This window comes from Aquila chrysaetos, chromosome Z (genome assembly GCF_900496995.4).
Source record: "Aquila chrysaetos chrysaetos chromosome Z, bAquChr1.4, whole genome shotgun sequence".
Classification (NCBI taxonomy): Eukaryota; Metazoa; Chordata; class Aves; order Accipitriformes; family Accipitridae; genus Aquila; species Aquila chrysaetos.
Window position 1 is genome coordinate 40,587,831 of NC_044030.1, and position 18,307 is coordinate 40,606,137.

General features: G+C 40.3%; 1 long non-coding RNA gene across 1 annotated transcript; it reads right to left on the minus strand.

Moving 5' to 3' along the window:
• Positions 1-4,344: 4,344 nt before the first annotated feature.
• Positions 4,345-14,253, minus strand: LOC115336405. The gene is made up of 3 exons (XR_003921756.2): positions 14,243-14,253; positions 10,459-10,460; positions 4,345-4,442 (listed from the first exon to the last, which is right to left on the minus strand). It is a non-coding gene; the product is annotated as an uncharacterized LOC115336405 (long non-coding RNA).
• Positions 14,254-18,307: the final 4,054 nt, after the last annotated feature.

An 18,307-nucleotide genomic window follows, 5' to 3' on the forward strand; every position in this document is an offset into this window, starting at 1 on the left:
AGACTGAATTTTATGGTGCCATGACACATTTGGAAGAGGTTAGAGTCCATTGAAGCATTTCTACCCAGCCACTCTGTGTTGAAAGACACTAAATACTGCCTAATTCTTTACTCTGCCCTATGTATCCTAATAATCTTGTGTCAAAGATGATTGATGATTAGGAAACAGCTACCACCCGTTGCCCCAGCAATGTACATTTTAATTCAAGAATCTTTACTGTGGGAACATATTTAGCTAACGGTCACAAGAGCATTCCAGACGCCTTTAGAAGACCGTGAACAGAATAAACAAGAAGACAAAAAAAGAAAGATGCCAATTAGAACACAGGTGCGCATTTCACGATAAAGGGAACTTGGCACAAAGAACCTCAAATTCGGCAGTTAATCTTGACCAATTAGACTGAGACAAGTTTCGCATGGTTTAGTTGGTATAACCAATTATGCCTTATGTTTATGCGCGTGTACAGAGTTGGTATAACCAATTATGCCTTATGTTTATGCGCGTGTACAGAGTTGGTATAACCAATCATATTTTATGCTTGTGCGCGTACACAATGACATTGCAGAATATATGATTATAAATATGTGTGTGTTTTAGCAATAAAAGGTTGTCTGCTTTCAACTTTACAGGCGTCTGTTTATTTCTACCTCCTGCAAATGGTGACCCTGACGTGGCCCTGAGAGCTCAGAAGACGCTGCAGGAGAAGCCCTGGTTGGAGGTACTGCTGTCGGCGGGACAGAAGCAGGGAAGCTGAGCCTAGGCTAAGAAGACACCTGAAAGGAAGGTGAGCAACCAGGGGCAGTATGGGGCAGAACATGTCCTCGGAGGAAAGGGCAATAGTCAGACTCCAACTGCATATACTCTCTAAGAGAGGAATTAAATGTAATGAATCCTCCGTGAGAAGGTTACTGAAATGGTGCCAAGTTCAGGGCTATCCTGCTGAAACAGCTACTGCATTTGAGCCTGATATTTGGGCGGAAATTGGAACAAAATTACGGGATGCGAACTCTAAAGGGGATCAACACGCTGAAGAACTGGTTATTACTTGGCGGTTGCTTTTTGACAATATACGATCCTTACGGGCAGAAAGAAAGGTGGCAGCGGAGGCAAATTCGATTTTGAATCCAACAGTATCGGTGTCGGTAAATGGCGATGAGGACAGACACGATACCAATGAGTCACCTTGTTCGCATTGTCCCTCTGACTGTACTTGTCATAAAATGACATTACCGGATGGTTCGGTGAAAGATACACCAGAGCCAAAAAAGGCATCGCCACCTATCCTACCACGAAACCCTGAGAAAGAAATATGCCCAATTAAGCCATCTACGGGTTTATATCCACCTTTACCTGATGATGATGATAATTGGTCAGAACCTCCCCGAGATGATATTTCTTTAGAAAAAGATAAACCACCGCCAAGTTACAATGTAGCTGAAGATTTGGGCTGTGACCCGAGAAGTTACTGGAGAGAAATACATAAGAAAGCAGCAAGCAAGGGAGTGGTCGTTCCTCATGCTTATCCTGTTATAGTGAGGGCAAATAATCCAAAGGAATCCCTTTTCATGGGATTTGATAAAAGAAGTGCGCAAGTCAGTCCATAATTATGGGCTGACGGCTCCTTTCACTGAAGCGCTGCTCGACAATATTTTCAGAGCTCAACTTTTGACTCTGTATGATTGAGATCAATTAGCCAGCATGCTATTAAAGCCAACTCAGAAAATGTTGTGGAGAGACAGATGGAGGGGCCTGTGTGAAGAAGTTGCTATAAAAAATTTGGTTAGACCCAATGATGACCCCATGAAGGCAATAGAGATGGATCACCTTATTGGGACTGGCAAATTTACTGATCCAAGATTACAGTCAAGGTTTCCCATAGAGGCCTTGAGAACTGCTTCAGTAATGACGTTTAAAGCAACGATGACTCTGCCAGAAGAGGGTAGAAATGTTATGTCGTTCACGCAGATTAAGCAGGGTCCCCAGGAATCGTACATGTCCTTCATTGACAGACTAAGAGATGCAGTAACTAAACAAGTATCGAGTGTGGAGGCTCAGAATGCTTTGGCGCTAAAATTGGCAGTAGAGAATGCAAATACTGACTGTAAAAAGGTGTTGATGGCGTTACCATGAAATGCCAGCCTTGTTGATATGGTTGAGGCATGTAACAAGATTGGAACTCATGCATGGACAGGACCTTCACCAGATAAGCTGGGACAAGCTAGAATCTCACATGGGTTTTTTCATCAATCAGCAAAGGTACTTGCAAAACAATTTGGAATAACCATTGGAGATGCAAAAGCCATTACACAGACATGTTCTGAGTGTCAACTTGTGGGAGCAAATTCACCTGGAGCCGTAAATCCATGAGGTTTGCATTCTTTACAATTGTGGCAAATGGATGTAACACACGTACCTGAGTTTGGTAAATTGAAATATGTCCATGTGTCTGTGGATTGTTTTTCTGCAGCTGTATGGGCAACAGCACAGACAGGAGAAACAAGTCGACACGTCCAGCGACACCTGCGTTCGGCTTTTGCAGCACATGGCATTCCACTTCAGATAAAAACTGACAATGGGCTGTACTACATCACACAGACAACTCAAAAGTTTTTTAGTCAGTGGGGTATTGTACATACCATGGGTATACCACATTCCCCTACAGGCCAGGCAATCGTAGAACACATGAATCAGACTTTGAAATGCCAACTCCAAAAACAAAAAGGGGAAGAGCAGATGGCTACTCCTCACGAACAATTGAACAAAGTTGTAAATGGGTTGAATTACTTGAAACTGACAGATGGTGAAAGTGTACCACCAATTGTAAAACATGTGTAAGGCATGGTAGGAGATTTGTTTGACATTAATAGCAATGTTCAAGTTAGGGTTAAAAATGTTGAGAAAAATGTATGGGAAGGACCATTTCAATTAATAACCTGGGGATGAGGTTATGCTTGTGTTGTTACAGATCACGGAACAAGATGGGTACCAGCAAAGTGGGTAAAACCCTGGACAGGCATCACATCCTTGGAAAAACACTGAGCCTAAAAGGACTCCTTCTCACTGCATTCGGCCTGTTATGGGTAACACACATAAGTGAAGAAGAGGTGATCCAACAACCAAAACAGAATGTATGGGTAACCTTGGCCAACATAATGCATCAAGAAGCTATCTGTTTTGCCTGTATATAGAAATGCTACAGCTTGCTGTAACTATATCTATTCCAGAATACCATGCTCTTTTTCTATTCCAGCTGCTTTACCTGCGGGGATGTTTTTAATTCGCGGGGATAGAGCGTGGGGGGAGGAATTCCATCGAAACTTAACGGGAGGCCGTGTAGCCTCGGACGATTTGAGTTACTAACAGCCGATATCAAGATGATTCACAGCAAAAGGCTCACGATAACTGACACAAGGTTAAGTGGATAGCTAGCAAGTTTGGGAATTATGGGATGGTTGAAAGATTTGCTTATGCATGGCTTAGTTATTTTAATTGTAGTATTAGCAGTTGTAATGGTTATACCATATATCATAAAAATAGTTGAACATATGATTGCAAAAGCATTTCATGTAACTTGGCTTGCACAAAAACAAAAAGGGAGAACTGTGGGACATTTCATGGAAAATGGGGGATATTTCTTTGAGCCTGATTATTTAGAGTTAGCGTAAGTAGGCCACAGTTAGCATGAGTGGGCTGGAGTACGTGACAGCTGCAGTATGAACGGACTTTTGAACCACCAGAAAAACAACGGACATGAGGAACTTGGACAGTGGAGCAATTAAACAAGATAACAGAACTGCAGAGGCAAGAAGGAGCTGCAAGAGCTTTAATGCAATTAAGAAAGCTGTCATTTCGGCTTAGACCATTTAGCTGCGGGATGGGGACTTAGGAGTTGGTTTGTATCTTTGTTAAAAATCGGGGTTTCTTTTATTCTTATGTATTTTATTAGGTATAATGTTGCTTTTACCGTGTTTAATTAATTGTGTTCATAGATCTTTGCAAAAGGCAATACAGCAGGTGTTAATTGTCGAAAAACAAAAAAGGGGAGTTGTGGGAACATGTTTAGGTAGCGGTCACAAGAGCATTCCAGACGCCTTTAGAAGACCGTGAACAGAATAAACAAGAAGACAAAAAAAGAAAGATGCCAATAGAAGAACACAGGTGCGCATTCCACGATAAAGGGAACTTGGCACAAAGAACCTCAAATTCGGCAGTTTATCTTGACCAATTAGACTGAGACAAGTTTCGCATGGTTTAGTTGGTATAACCAATTATGTCTTATGTTTATGCCCGTGTACAGAGTTGGTATAACCAATTATATTTTATGCTTGTGCACATGTACAATGACTTTGCAGAATATATGATTATAAATATGTGTGTGTTTTAGCAATAAAGGGTCGTCTGCTTTCAACTTTACAGGCGTTCGTTTATTTCTACCTCCTGCACTTTAATTCACACGTAACGTATAGTTATGTGATATAGAGTTTCATCAGCTTTATGCAGACATGTAACATCTACAGTGTCAAAAAGTCAGTTGACAGGAAAAGCTGGGCACTGCAATGCTTTGACATCCTGTCATCTGGTCCATGATCCAATAACTGAGATTCCAGGATTTTAAGTGATGACTGGCTTTTGCACACAGATGTAAAGAGACAACTACAACAGCTTTGTTTCTTTAAGGAAAGGATTATCTGAGCTTGTATTTTGTAACCATCAGCATTGCTGTTGTTTCAGAGATTTACTAGACCTGATAGTTTAGGTACAAATTTTGACCTTAAAGTGTACCCATCTTTGCTATATTCTACTGTTTTAGCTTGCATCGTGCATACCTTTGATGCTTGTATGTATGTAATATTTTATTTAATATAAGTGCCAAAGTTCAAGAACTGCAAATGCAAATGAAGTCATGATCTTGTGCAGGGGAAAAAACCCAAACAAGTTCCATAAAGCAAATGCTGATAACAGTGATATAAATGAGCTACTGGCTCACCAGAAAGTGTGATGTGCTAAGAAGGTCCATGACAACCTAAAAAAAAACCTAGGTGAGTGGTATTAGTGCTAAAGAAAGAAGAAGGTCTTTTCCTAAAATTAATCTCTGGGGATTTTTTTGTTTTGTTTTGTTTTTTGGTTTTTTTTGGTTTTTTTTTTTTTTTTTTCCAGAATTCATTCTCCAGATACAAGGTCACATTGTTAATGGAGGCTTTAGTTCACAGAAACACAAAAATTATTTCTCCTTCTCTTTTCCTTAAGATATGAGTATTCCAAAATTCTTTTCCTTGATATAAAAAACAAATTCCAAGGCTCCTTCTGATAAATACAAAGTCAAAATGACTCTTTCAAAACAAGAACAGAAACAACCCACACAGCTGTTTTCTAAGGAGGATAAAATATGCCTTCAATAATGAACAATTCTCTTTCAACTACCAGCATCCTATCTGAGAAATGCATTTGTAAGTGCTCCCAAGGGAGAAGACTAGACTACTTAGCTTCTATTTAGAGAAAGAAAAAACATAGCAAAGGCTACTGGAAGACCTACCAACTTTCATTCAATCGTCATTTAATTCTCTCCACAAACAATTTCAGAATTATTGCCTGGCCACGGTGTCAGTGTTTCTGAAAGCCCTATGAGGCAGCTGCATGATGCACAACACTGTTCTCCAGCACGTTCACTCAGCCAAAGCAGGAAACAATGGACCTCAGCAGGTTTCTGTGCTTCAGTTCAGGTATCACAGCAGAGTCTGCGAGCCACTTCTGCTTGGTGTCCCAACCAGGAGAAGAGGCTGGGCCCATCCAGGGATTCAATCAGTCAAGACTTGAACGAGCTATAGCAGTTATGCTTTCCTCCACGTGCTCTCAGAACTTGTCCTACATCAGCAGAAGGGCAAGGAGGATGGGAAGGGAAGATAAAGAAGTATCTCAGAGGCTAGGTAAACGGAAAGGTAATGCTCTGAATTTTCATTTTGATTTCACCTTCAGCAGCTGGATTTATGTCTAACTATTATTATTATAGTTGACAACTAAGCCCATATGGAAAGCCTTCTAAAGAAGTTATAGTTAGCTCAGATTAAAAGTGAGACAGGAGCCACTGTGCTCAGATCCCATGGACACCTGTGAACAAAACAGAGTAGGCAATTAGGCACGGTTCTTCCTCTCTTCCTCAGTCCCCCTTAGCAGAAGCAGTAAGATAGCCAGCTGCACATGGTTTGTTTGTGGTTTTTTCCCCCACAGTTTTCTCAGTTTGAAGAGTCTTACTATTCCCATTTTATTTTTCTTCTTAATAAGTTGTTTCTTTTTCTATTACACTGCTTTTGTGATCTGACATCAGTTTGCCCTGTCTCTACTACTTTTGATTAGCCTACTTCAGATGCGGTCAGAAACTCTGAGCCTTAAAACTCTGGAGCTGAACACAAGGCAGAATGCTACAGAGATGCCATGCTAACCTTAAATCAAACTTACTTACCCCTTCTTCTTAGAAGTGAAAGTCAACCTATCACTTCCAGCAAAAGAAATCTCCCGCAGTCAGAAACTTTATTATATTCTTTCCCCCTCCCTTATAAACAGGGAGAATAAAAAAAAAATATAGTCTCTAATTAATATCACATTGAAACTATGTCTCACCAAGATGTAATGAGGTGACCTACAATTTTACACATGATAATGCACTACAGTTCAAGAGTTGCAGCGGTGTAGTGTAATAGTGTTTCTGTATAATGTATGAAATCTGGATTTGAGATCACCCTCCTAGCGATTAATGTACAATACATAACTTCCAAACTTTCATTTGGTCATTTTAAACTGTAGAATTTAGAGAAACAGATAGTGTCAAAATATGTGTTTGGAGTATGATGCAGTTCTCTTCTCAAACCACCAGGCAATTTCCTTGATATGCAGCAAAGATCTTGAGCTATAAGGTTTTGCTTGACCACTTCATTGTAATGGGCTACCTATTATAACTTATGACATTCTCCCACATAACTAGTCAAATTTATCCTTGGCACAAAGCCAGTGGCTTGCATAGCTTTGCTCTAAGGATAAATTAGGAGCCTTCTGACATGTACTGTCAGCATTAGCACCTCAAAACAGTCGGTTAAAATGAGGAAGAAAGTGCATTCACTGTGGATGGAACTGAAATGCAGTGAGTAAGCACAAATAATGCTTACAAATAATGCTTATCAGTGCAGTGGTCCACTGACCATATAAGTTATTCTTAAATATTTCTTCTTCCTTTCTAAAGAAAAAAAAAAAAAAGAAAAGAAAAAAAAAATCCAGTTCCTTCATTATTTTTTACTTCATCACAATAGCAGTCTCTTTAACTGAGGGGAAAAGCAACATTGTTTCCTTTGGTGGATTACAGAGCAACATATTTTTTTATCCTTATTAGAATTTTGCTATGACTCGGAAATTTAATCTGTTCATGCATATTTATCCATTTTTAAAGATCATCTAATGAAAATTGCCTCTCACCTTGATTAAAAAGACCTTTCAGTATCTAAACTTATACTAATAAATATTAATCTGCATCCCAACAGGAAATCAAAACTGTCTTCTAATTTTTTATATGGGTTCCCCCTTCTTCCTCTAATTGTTATTTTGCAGACATTCTATAATTTATTTATTTTTTATTAGCAGAGTGATAGCATAGCCTTCAAGCAGACAACTAGACTTCTCTCTGGCTTCTCTCACAGCCCTTTAGTTTTGTAAACAACTCAAGTCTCACTTGTAACTTCTTAATTGATTTCATTTGTAGACTGTAAATGTTGTTAGCATACTACTTCAAAAGGAAGAATTTAAATGAAGTGACAGAAATAGGCTCAGCACTCTGCGAACTGAGATCCTTCCTGCTTCCTAGCTGGCTTTCACTCAAGATCCAATTCTATCCTGTGTTCTTCTTGTGAAGTGCATATTGAGTTCAGAGGGAATTAAACACTTTTGTGTGGGCTTAGAGAAAAGATTCAGCATTATGCAAAGCTTTCCATGGAAATACTGCCACAGGCTAGGTCTTGAAGGAGGAGCTGCCCACTCAGGTAGTAACTGTGACATTTGGTATAACCTGTTGAAAACCAGTAAAAATGCGATAAAACATTTTTCTTCCACATTTGCCATCTCCTTCCACTTCTCTTAGGATGCAATTTAAAATACCGAGAAATTTAGCATAGAATTTTAAATGCTTAAAAACATTTAAAATATAATTTAGCATCTACAGAAAAAAAAGCTGTACCTTTTTGTAAGTACACAAAGACCAGAATATAATAGGAATGAAAAGCAGGGAAGGCAGGCAAGATAAACTATCACCAAGGGAAGAAAAACAGCTGGAGAATTAAGGAGAGCTTAGGAAGAGTAGATCTCAGTTGTTTTGAGCTTCTGCAGGACTTTCCAAGGGCAATATCTCACAAAAATAACCTTTGTCTATGGAAAAATAACACCTCCAAAAGCAACAGGGTAGAACATCATCACATTAACAAAACTGAGATCATTCTTTGACATCACCTGCTCTTCTATTAGTCATTCAGAAATGAGGTATACTCATCTGACTTCTAGACAATACCTACACTTACTTGCTTGCCTCCATTTCTAGTCAATAGAGAGAAATAGGTACTTCTAAATTGCACAATTCATCCAACCTATTTTGGTTATCACCCTTAAAATGAGATGAATTGCACCCTGAAAGAGCCTGTTTTTCTCCATTGTTTACAAAGGGAGTCTAGAAAACAAACTAGATATTGACATCTATGTTGTAGATGCCTGAAGTTAGAAGAAATACATCCATTCCTATATACAGCCAGCAAGAAACCTAAACACAACCTCTTGTTTTCATTTTTTCTCTCATTATCCTTATTTTATGCAGCATAAAACACTGTGTTCCTCTCATCACATCTGTACCAACAAAAAAATACAACCTATTTACTTACAAATATTATACACATTTCTTTTTAATGAGTTAAAAAAATTATTCCAGAAAAGGGGAATAAACAGTGAATGACCTTGCCTTTCTTACTCCTCAGCAATGCAAGCAACAGCAAAATGAGACAGGAGATTTGAAACTTCTGACAGTGTTTAGTGATTTACTCCTCAGACCATGTAGCCACTTTTTAAAAAGGCCAGGTGGAGAGATAGAAAGAGACGAAACTTGAATCACGGTTGTTCCAAAAAGAAAGGTCAGAATATTTGAAACAGGGGTAAAGAATGAAGGAAGGAAAAGGGTGGAAATTAATTAATTCTGTACTACAGACAGCAATTTCCTTTCATTTTATCTTACCCAATCATATTTTTCCTTTACCATTTTGGGGGAATTTTTGAAGTATGTCTGTACTATACATTTTCAAAACATTCAACATTTGGAAACTTTAACAATGTAAATGTTAATAATTCTTCTAAGGTGATCTGTACAGCAGAAGAGAAGTAATAAAGAGTTGTAGTTACCAGGACAGAATCAAACAGAAACAGAAAGAGATGGAGGGGAAATCCGAATATTAAAGTCTTGGTGTGAGTCCCCACATGAACCTTAGAAACAAGTCACTTGTCTAAATGTCCATCTCACTGTATCATCTTTGACATATAAACAAGACACTTTTGTGTTTCCATCCATTCTTTACACTGCTGATGTGATTTTTACCCCATTTAAGGATGAGTTCCAGGACTTCTACCTAACTGCTATGTTTATCACTAGCACACCGTTCACACTAACACAGTAAGTGATCAGAATAAAGATATCTGTTAGATATGGCTCTGCTACTCATCAGTCTTTTCTGTACCTATATAGAAAACTACTAAAGGTAGAGAAAGGAAAAAAAAAAAATCCTCTATAACGGTTTAACGATGATCATGTAAGTAACACCACATAAATTGCTTCTTTAAATAAGATTTCAATGAGTAAAAGAGGAAGTCCATAGCTCATTTTAAGTATGAACAATCTATGTGCCCTTCTTAACCAATCAATTCTTATTTGTCTCCATCAGTATTCAACATATTTCTCTTGTTTACAAGCTGTGGACTGACTTAAAGTGCTTTGAAAGGTGAATGAATGAAAGACGGGTAACAAATTCACTTCAGTGTAAAACTTCAGTTTCATTCTATCAGGGTTTTTTCGTTGGGTTTTTTTTTTTTTGTCTATTCATCAGTAAATGGGAGTGGGGAGAAAGGGGAGAGAAGGCAGTGGGGATGGAAATAGAAGAAGTGATCTTAAAGTGGTCCCTCCTTTTTTCTTACAATTTTTGGACTGTGGAGGCAAAAAGCTAGATTGCTTAGTGTGTGATCATGTGTGATCATTTTATAGGATCTTTTATTCTGCTGAATCCCCTATCAAAATGCTGTCATATTTGTTGACTTCAGTAGCATGGTTCCTTTGACATACAGGTATATGTTGTGACTGCACTGTCTGCAGGTTGCATATTCATGGTGACCTTTCTCTCCCAAGCATTAAAATGAATGAGGTAATATCTGTTACTAGCACAACTTCCCAACAACTCCACCAAGAGCTAGATCGGGTCCATGAATGTTTTACATATATATTAAAGATAAAAAAAATATAATTAATCACATTCTAATCTAACCTTGTGATCTTTGCCTTCTTAAAATAACTAAATGCAAATGGATAAAATTTAGCATTCATATACATGTCTAGAGAAAGAAGCCTACACCTAAAACATATAGAATGAAGATCTTGTGTACTTCAGCAGGAACGCGGTCCAGATTGTTGCTCATCACAGGAAATTTTACATCATCCTATTTGAAAAGCACCTGAAAAGTGCCTGGCTTGAAAAGGCTGCCACTTTATGTGGAGAAGACAGCAAAGCCATACAGGAAAATGGTGTACGGCTGAGAGAGAAAGTGGCCAAAATGATTTAGAAGAGCTGATATCTGATAATGAAATCTTCCCTTGGTAAAAGTTTAGTGGTATTTTTTGCAGTAGCTATTTCCAGGTTCCACAGAGAGATATAAATAATAAGCCCCAAGCTCATAATAAACTGAGAGATTTTTCTAGCTGTTGGTCACTTCAGGAAATCCTGCTCCCAACCTGCATGCTGTTCTCTCAGTGCTTTACAGCACTACCTGGCAATAAAAGGTATTAGTTGATGATGAGTTCAGAATGAATAATTCAGCTGTCAACAATGGCTATTTAGAAAAAGTACACAAATAAGACAATTATTGTAAAAGTACATGAACAATTATGGTACATGACCAATTACTACTGTGTGTGCATAAGCAATCATCTGTGCAAATAATAAAGAGTACCTCAACTCATAATAACAGTTTTATTGATAAAAATTAGTCTACAAGAGGCTCTGACAAAAAAAAAAAAAAAAAAAAAAAGAAAGTGAGGCAGCTTTAATCCATTTGTAATGGTAGAACTTGCAATTATAGGAGAGGATGGTGGTATAGCCTGTCATTAACAATTCCAAGCACTTCCCATCAGTAAACCTATTTTCAATAGCTTATAAGTTTGTCAAACTATTCATAACACTTTTCATATCACATCTCCATCAAGGTCTCGATTATGAAAAAAACTAACCAAAATACCTTGGCCATTTTCTAGAAAAGGGTCAAGGCTTTCACTGAAAATAGGCTTTTTATGCTAGAGTGAGGCATATTGACTCTCAGATAGCCTTTGTGTTAGAGAGGTCTATATCCCCTTTCCCATGAAAATTTATTAGCAGAATTTATTACCATCAATTTAGAAGTAAATTTCCCAGATGCTTAACAGAGAGCCAGTAAATTAGGTTTTATCTGAAACAGGCATGATCCAGACTGTGCAAATGCATGCCTTGCCATCCAACCACTCCTAACATCCAATCATGAACTAAGAAAAATGGGCTGGTCAATGGTCTCATCTGAAGTTCAAACCCTACAGAAAGATTTGATGGTTTGAATGTGGGGAGTATGGAGGCTGGTTACTCTAGGCTTAGAACAGTAACAGTCTAGAACAAGTAGTCTAGGTAACAAGAAAAAGGACGGGAAACTAAGTTTGGCATGAATATGCTGGGTCTAGCACTGGGGGAGGAAATCAGATCTGAGATACTAGAAGGGGTGTAATGGAGAAAGAGGTAGGAAATGAACTGACAAGAGGAAGCAGGGGTAGGTTTGGAATTGCAGGGTCCTGTGAATGAGAACTACTGTGATATCAGACAAGAGACTGAAGAGACAGGATCAGAAAAGGATCAGAGAAGGATCAGAAAAACAGAATAGTTAGCCAAGGGGTACCAGGAGAAATACATGTAGCAGTGAGAAAAGACCAAAGTGAACTTACACGGTATGAGTAAAGGGAGCTAATGCATAAATTTGGATAAGAAAAATCAGAAAAGAAATTAGAACAGGATCTGAGATGGGAATGAGGATGGTAAGTCAGCATGAAAGTCATCACCTGAGAAGAGCAGAGAAAAGAAGTTAGGGTCACAGAATCACAGAATGTTTGAGGTTGGAAGGAACCTCTGGATGTCATCTTGTCCAAACCCCCTGCTCAGGCAGGGTTACCTAGAGACACTTGTCCCAGACCATATCCAGATGGATTTGAGTAGAGGTTCCACCACCTCTCTGGGCAACCTGTGCCACTGCTCAGTCACCCTCGCAGTAAAAAAAAGCGTTTCCTGATGTTGAGAGGGAACCTCCATGTTTCAGTTTGTGATCATTGCCTCTGGTCTTCTCACTGGGCAACACTGAAAAGAGCCTGGCTCTGTCTTCTTTACTGCCTCCATCCTGGTATTTGTACACATTCACAAATTGCCCTGGAGCCTTCTCTTCTCAAGGCTGAACAATCCCTGCTGTCTCAGCCTTTACTCCTATGTGAGGTGCTCCAGTCTCCTAATCATCTTAGTGGCCCTTCGCTGGACTCTCTCCAGTAAGTCCATCTCTCTTTTGTACTGGGGAGACCAGAATTGAACACAGCACCCTAGGTGTGACTTCACCAGTGCTGGGTAGAAGGGCAGGATCAGCTCCCTTGACCTGCTGGCAACACTCCTCCTAATGCAGCCCAAGATACTATTAGCCTTCTTCGCCATGAAGGCACATCACTGGTTCATGTTCAACTTGGTGTCCACCATGACCCCCAAGGCCTTTTCTGCCAAGCTGCTTTCCAGCTGGGCAGTCCCCAGCATACACTGGTACATGGGCCTGTTCCTCCCCAGGTGCAGGACTTTGCACTTCTCCTTGTTGAAGTTCATGAGGTTCCTGTTGGCCTATTTTTCCAGTCTGTCAAGGTCCTTTCTAGGTGGCAGCATAACCCTCTGGTGTATCAGCCACTCCTCCTAGTTTGGTGTCATCTGCAGACTTGCCAAGGCTACACTCTGCCCCATCATCCAGATTATTAATGAAGATGTTAAACATCTTCATTAACCTACCCCTAGGGTATGCTTCTAGTTACTGTACTCTGACTAGAATATGTGCCACTGATCACCACTGTGTCCAGCCATTCAGCCAGGTTTCAATCCACTTGACTTCCCTTCGGTGAAGCCATGCTGACTTCTCCTGATGATTTTCTTGTCCTTAATGTGCCTAGAAATGGTTTCCAGAATCAGTTGCTCCATTACCTTTTTGTGAATCAAGGTGAGCTTAACCAGCCTGTAGTTTCCTTGGTTGTCCTTCTGTCTTTGTTGAAGATAGGGGCGACTTTTCTTTCTTTCAGTCTTCAGGCACTTTTCCAGTCACCATGACAGATCAATGATTGTCAAGAGAGGCTGTATTCGTTTTGTGTAGCAAGGTTTTGGTAGCGGGGGGGGGGGGGGGGGGGGGTGTTACAGGGGTGGCTTCTGTAAGATGTTGCTGGAAGCTTCCCCTGCGTTCGAGAGAGAGAGCCAATACCAGCCGTCTCTAAGACGGACCCGCCGCCGGCCAAGGCCGAGCCAATCAGTGATAGTGGTAACGCCTCTGTGACAACATTTTTAAGAAGGAAAAAAAGTTGGGACAGGCAGAATTCGGCAGCCGCAGAGAGGAGTGAGAACATGTAAGAGAAACAACCCTGCGGACACCAAGGTCAGTGAAGAAGGAGGGGGAGGAGGTGTTCCAGGCACCGGCGCAGAGATTCCCCTGCAGCCCGTGGGGAAGACCATGGTGAGGCAGGCTGTCCCCCTGCAGCCCATGGAGGTCCATGGTGGAGCAGATATCCACCTGTAGCCCGTGGAGGACCCCACGCAGGAGCAGGTGGGTTCCTGAAGGAGGCTGTGACCCCGTGGGAACCCCGCGCTGGAGCAGGCTCCTGGCAGGACCTGTGGATCTGTGGAGAGAGGAGCCCATGGACCAGGTTTTCTGGTAGGACTTGTGACCCCGTGGGGGACCCATGCTGGAGCAGTGTGCTCCTGAAGGACTGCACACCGTGGAAAGGACCCATGCTGGAGCAATTCGTGAAGAACCGCAGCCCATGGGAAGGGCCCACATTGGAGAAGTTCGTGGAGGACTGTCTCCTGTGGGTGGGACCCCACGCTGGAACAGGGAAGAGTGTGATGAGTCCTCCCCCTGAGGAGGATGAAGCGGCAGAAAATAACGTGTGATGAACTGACCGTAAACCCCATTCCCCGTCCCCCTGTGCCGCTGGGGGGGTTGGTAGAGAAGCCGGGAGTGAAGTTGTGCCCGGGAAGAAGGGAGGGGTGGAGGGAAGGTGTTCTGAGATTTGGTTTTATTTCTCATTACCCTACTCTGGTTGATTTGTAATAAAGTGGGTTAATTTTCCCCAAGTTTGAGTCTGTTTTGCCCGTGACGGTAAGTGGTGAGTGATCTCTCTCCTGTCCTTATCTCGACCCACAAGCTCTTTGTTATATTTTCTCTCCCCTGTCCAGCTGAGGAGGGGGAATGATAGAACGGCTTTGGTGGGTACCTGGCAACCAGCCAGGGTCAACCCATCACAGAGGCCTTGCAATGGCATCAGCCTTCTCCCTCAATACTCATGGGTGCATCCCATCAGGGCCCATGGATTTAGGTATGTCCAGTTTGCAGAAGTATTCCCTGACCTGATCCTCTTCCATCAAGGGTATATTGTTGATTTTTTGAGCCCTTCCTTTCCCATCATCCCAGGCCCTTTGTTCATCAAACCTGTCTATCAGTCCTTCTCAGGGCTGCTGGTAACTCTCTCCCTCTCATGTCCTTCCTAGTTTGAAGCCCACCTAACCAGGTTAGCCATCCTACTGGCAAAAATAACCTTGCAACCCCTTAGTGAGGCAGATCCCATCTCTCCCAAGCAGACGTCAAGGTGATCAGGTGGTCAAAAAAGGAGTGGCTGGGCAGCCAAGAGCAGCAGAAATACAACACTGAAGCACTACAGGAACAACAGAAGTACTTATCAGGCAAAAAAAGACTTGGACAATAAACCAGAGTTTGGAAGAGAGAAAATGAAGGTCAGGATGGTTTAAGAGAAAGTTTGTCCATCCAAGCCTACTTCCGCCAGCATAAACATGGATGTATGAAATTCTGAAGTCCTGCCATCCCTTTCTCATTAGTAAGTTTGTTCATAACTTCCTGACAAACCGTGTTTTTCCAGAATTGTTCAGGTAGATTACAGTGGGGAAAAAAAAAAAAAAGGATTGTAGGCTTGGGACACTTATCACTTGATTCCTTAACTGTGTACATGACTACTAGCAATACCTCATGAAAAGTTAGCTGGAGAACTTCAAGTTACTGACTGGTCCTTTCATACCTTTGTCGTAAGCCAATCCAATTTGCTTATGGCCCATAATTCAGTGGCATTCACTTCAGGTAATAGTGAACCACGTCATAAGTGTTTGTGCACTGAAGACATTAAGACAATGTCAAAAACTTCAGCAAAGAACTGTAGGATCGAAGTACCAGGTAACAAACCCTTGTGCAGAGGTACAGTGTAAGCACACCACCTTGCCCACATCTCTTAAGAGATGGTCTCACAGATAACATTTGAAACAAATTACCTAAATCTGGCTTGTAAGGGAAACCCATAATACTCTACAAAAATAAAATTAGCACAAATGAAGTAACAACTGTCCACATAATTTCTTTGCAAATTTTGTTTTGCCTAAGTATATTACCCCTTAATATTGCAACATTTCTCAAAAATATTATAAACATCTTGATATTGTTGTAAATTATATTATTAAATTATATTTATATTATATTTCTATTAAATTATGTTTATATTATTATAAAATAATGTGTCCATTGTGAGAACAGTGTTAAACCTAGACACTTAAGCGCACAAACTTCTGGGTGTTCCAGTGGGTACTTGAGAAGGCTCTCTCCCAAGTTCCTAAATTGCAGAGGTCCTAAGTTTTATGTTGAGAGTTAGAAAGATGACCACAACCTCTCCTTCATCAATGCATCATGCCCCACTGAAGTGTGTTTGAGATTTGTGTTCTGAGATAATAGGAGCTAAAAGTCATAATCACTGCAGCTATTGGCAAGGTGCTGGGAAAAAACCTTAACCATCCAAGGCAACTGAGATAACATAAAATTATTTATCTTAATTGTAAATATATTTTGAGCCACAGACTCTGAAAATTTTTTCAAGAAAGATATGGGGAAGAATGATCCAAGGAACTTAATTTTGTTTTTAAATGTACCACTGTTTCAGGGAATGTAATACTAAAGCCTCCTGCAAAGACATATGAGATACAAAAATCCAAAATCGCCAAGTTTCCTAGGCTATAGCAGCTACACAGCCTATACAAAAAATGTTTTAAAAACGTGTTGCTTTTTCTTTTTTCTCAGGCTGTGTTTTCCTGGCCACATTAACACATAATTAAAGGGTCACAGCTGAAGACATTTTGCACTGAAGGGGAAATCAGCGTGTATCTAGAATATCCAAGACAGCCAGGTGCTGACAGATTCATTTGAACATCTTTCCTCAGAATCAGTCTTAAAGATCAAGAGAACATTGTTTTTTTAAGGCAGAGGCACCTCTAGCCATCTCCTGAAGAAAAGAGTGAATGATAATTGATGTGTGCTGGAGACCATGATGTGCAAGCAGAGTGATTTATTACCAATTAAAACTAAGGCAGGAAGCATCAACTTGATTGTTTTCCTACAGAGTTAGAAAGAAAACCCACATAAAACATCAGAAACTCTTACTGATGCTCTCTACTGGCCTGCAAGAGCAAATGGTCATTTGGTATTTTGTAAAAAGCATTCCAAATTAAATTGCATGAATACAGAAAACAGCATTTATATAACCGATCAAATGCTGATCATTTAAAGACTATTTCATTGCCAAATAGCCCGGCTTGTGATGGGCCTCAGAATAACCCTTTCTCCATTTCCCCAGAAAGGCTGGAAAAGCAGTAACATATAATATACAATGAAAACAATTCAGATCCACACAACAGAAGGAGGACTGCAAAAACTCGATAGTCTTTACAAAGGAAAAATAAAAACACACCTTTTTTTCAAAGCAACCAAAACTTGATTTTTTTTAGGAACGACAGCTTTCAGGTGTAGAATCTGAATGCATAAATAGATAGAGTCACACCAAGCTTCCAGTTCCCTAAAATCATGGAACTGAACTAAATTTCTGCTCTTTGTTTACAAGTACTTGGTTTAGTTAGAAATGACAATGAATTATTACTTCAGCTCTACAAAACTCTGTTTTATCAGAAGTAGCCACTCTTTCTCCCACACCACATTCTCTTTCTACCTTCCTATTTTGTACAGCATCCTTCAAAATCCATTTAATGGTACAAAAAGAGCACAAGCCCTGCCTTTCCTGAAATTCTGTTGAAACTGTTCTTGCCCAGTAGACCTAAGTGCAGATGCAGCAAATGTTGGCAGACAATGCTCTTCTGATAGAACAGTTTAACACATAGCCCAGTGACATATATTTAGAAAGCGTAGCTCTCTTCCAGTAGGGCACAGCTGAGCAGAATTATGTTCGCAAAGAAACATTGAAGAGATATGTAGATAGTTTTGCTTCCTCCAAGCCAAAAAAAATATTTCCACAAAAACTTCATACTGTAGGTGTGGCAAGGATTGTCAAAGACCTCATACATCCCACTAAACACGGCACAATATTATACATTTTTCTAGACTTCACCGCCACAATAACACTTAATTTCTGGGCTAAGGTTCACAGCCTTTGGAGGATGCATGAGATCCTTCTACTATGTCTGCTACAGTGTGTTCAGGAAAAGATCACTATATGTCAGTCACCCCAGGTCTGCTCCAGGTCCACTGTAACTCCAGAAGTCATTCATTACAATTTTGACCACACCATAAAGCAACAGAAATTAGCAACTTACATTTATGCCACTTAAAGTTCCCATCGGATATAACTGTCTGCATACAAATTGTGTAGGGCATAACAGACAGCGAAAGATGCATTGCTCACTGTAAAACAGTGGCAATACACAACAGCTAAACTGCTGCC